The sequence below is a fragment of the Schistocerca piceifrons genome, chromosome 4 (assembly GCF_021461385.2).
Source record: "Schistocerca piceifrons isolate TAMUIC-IGC-003096 chromosome 4, iqSchPice1.1, whole genome shotgun sequence".
Taxonomy (NCBI): Eukaryota; Metazoa; Arthropoda; class Insecta; order Orthoptera; family Acrididae; genus Schistocerca; species Schistocerca piceifrons.
Genome location: NC_060141.1, coordinates 599,076,387 through 599,079,261, shown reverse-complemented (window position 1 = coordinate 599,079,261; position 2,875 = coordinate 599,076,387). Strand labels below are relative to the sequence as shown.

At 49.8% G+C, this 2,875-nt stretch overlaps 1 non-coding gene across 1 annotated transcript; it reads left to right on the top strand.

Moving 5' to 3' along the window:
- The first annotated feature begins 1,746 nt into the window (after positions 1-1,746).
- On the top strand, positions 1,747-1,821 carry Trnat-ugu. The gene has a single exon. It is a non-coding gene; the product is annotated as a tRNA-Thr (tRNA).
- Positions 1,822-2,875: the final 1,054 nt, after the last annotated feature.

The window sequence follows — 2,875 nt, the reverse complement described above, 5'->3', positions numbered from 1 at the left end:
GGAATGCGCTACCACAACAACTCCTTACCAGTCTATATACACTCCTGGAAATTGAAATAAGAACACCGTGAATTCATTGTCCCAGGAAGGGGAAACTTTATTGACACATTCCTGGGGTCAGATACATCACATGATCACACTGACAGAACCACAGGCACATAGACACAGGCAACAGAGCATGCACAATGTCGGCACTAGTACAGTGTATATCTACCTTTCGCAGCAATGCAGGCTGCTATTCTCCCATGGAGACGATCGTAGAGATGCTGGATGTAGTCCTGTGGAACGGCTTGCCATGCCATTTCCACCTGGCGCCTCAGTTGGACCAGCGTTCGTGCTGGACGTGCAGACCGCGTGAGACGACGCTTCATCCAGTCCCAAACATGCTCAATGGGGGACAGATCCGGAGATCTTGCTGGCCAGGGTAGTTGACGTACACCTTCTAGAGCACGTTGGGTGGCACGGGATACATGCGGACGTGCATTGTCCTGTTGGAACAGCAAGTTCCCTTGCCGGTCTAGGAATGGTAGAACGATGGGTTCGATGACGGTTTGGATGTACCGTGCACTATTCAGTGTCCCCTCGACGATCACCAGTGGTGTACGGCCAGTGTAGGAGATCGCTCCCCACACCATGATGCCGGGTGTTGGCCCTGTGTGCCTCGGTCGTATGCAGTCCTGATTGTGGCGCTCACCTGCACGGCGCCAAACACGCATACGACCATCATTGGCACCAAGGCAGAAGCGACTCTCATCGCTGAAGACGACACGTCTCCATTCGTCCCTCCATTCACGCCTGTCGCGACACCACTGGAGGCGGGCTGCACGATGTTGGGGCGTGAGCGGAAGACGGCCTAACGGTGTGCGGGACCGTAGCCCAGCTTCATGGAGACGGTTGCGAATGGTCCTCGCCGATACCCCAGGAGCAACAGTGTCCCTAATTTGCTGGGAAGTGGCGGTGCGGTCCCCTACGGCACTGCGTAGGATCCTATGGTCTTGGCGTGCATCCGTGCGTCGCTGCGGTCCGGTCCCAGGTCGACGGGCACGTGCACCTTCCGCCGACCACTGGCGACAACATCGATGTACTGTGGAGACCTCACGCCCCACGTGTTGAGCAATTCGGCGGTACGTCCACCCGGCCTCCCGCATGCCCACTATACGCCCTCGCTCAAAGTCCGTCAACTGCACATACGGTTCACGTCCACGCTGTCGCGGCATGCTACCAGTGTTAAAGACTGCGATGGAGCTCCGTATGCCACGGCAAACTGGCTGACACTGACGGCGGCGGTGCACAAATGCTGCGCAGCTAGCGCCATTCGACGGCCAACACCGCGGTTCCTGGTGTGTCCGCTGTGCCGTGCGTGTGATCATTGCTTGTACAGCCCTGTCGCAGTGTCCGGAGCAAGTATGGTGGGTCTGACACACCGGTGTCAATGTGTTCTTTTTTCCATTTCCAGGAGTGTACTTATATGGATATGGTATTTGTTCTATCGGACATGTCCGAAAGAACAGACACCATATCCATGTAAGTGTATAGTTCTGGCAATACCGGTCATGACCTTCCTCTTCTGTGCGGATGCACACATATTACCCGAACTCTTACGGGACTTGGTAAGAATGTCTTCCACGAGTAATGACTGTGTTGGCTAGGGACACTACGAGTATTGTGTGTGGAAATGTAAGGTGTGAAAGTTGGTCTCACGAGAGGCGTGCTCGAGATAGTCCCTGCAGTCGCACCATCCTCTGTGCCCTCGGTGGCTCAGCTGGATAGAGCGTCTGCCATGTACGCAGGAGATCCCGAGTTCGAGTCCCGGCCAGGGCACAAATTTTCACCTGTCCCCGTTGATGTTTGTCAACACCCGTCAGAAGTTGAAGGTATTAATGTATAATTCTAATTCCTTACCAGTCTTGTGGCCAGCACGGTAACATGTTGCAGAGCTTAGACCATCGTCTGTTGTGGTCACGCACCCTATTAAGAACCATGTTCCGCCTCTTGAACTCTTCACAGGACCATAATGAATCGCGGTGACTACAATGTCTTTAAATAAAAGATCATTGCTGTTCGTCTCATTGCAGATTTTTTTCACTTACCATCTGTAGCAGTTCTTTACATGTATTTCCTAAGTTTCAATTAGCTTTGTTCCCTGGCGATGACATTCACTCTGATGATGTATCATTATTATTATTATTTTATCATTTGCGTCGAGACCCAGTAGGATCACACAAAGCGTTCTGCCCCCTTTGAGCATTCTTTCTGATCTACAATTCTCTTATTTTTTCCCCATGGAGTCTCTTTCAATCGTCAGTCCACTTCGTCCGTGGTTTCTTTGGTATTTCATTCTCTGACCTAACAGTCCACTTGTATATCTTGTCTCTGTATATGATTCTGTCTTGAACTTCTAGGTCGTGTTTGACTTTTGTATTCCATATTGTTATAGACTTGGCCCCTTGTATGTATGTCAGAATCTGTTTGGTGAGTCTTGTTGGTGGTGTCACGCCAATGGGCACATGGAAATTTAACCTTCTCTTTCTTACATTTCCTGCTAGGTTTGACATATTCTCTGTTATTTTGCTGGATGGAAATGTGCATCCCTCTTCTGTCATCTTTGGGCAGAGAATTTTTCTCATGATCCTGCGTTCTTCCTGCAGTATATTTTTCATGTCGCTTTTCTTATGGAGTGTTAGTGTCTTACTTACACACAGTATTTAAGACTTGATTATTGCGTTGAGTGTCTCATCTTTGAATGAACATCCATTTCTTATTATATATGTCTTGAGTTCTACAGTTAAGGTCTCTCTCTTTTTTACAGGCAAGTGTTCTGTGAGATCTTTCCTCCTCTTGTAGGCTCGAGGCGTTCCCCTAGGTATTTGACAGG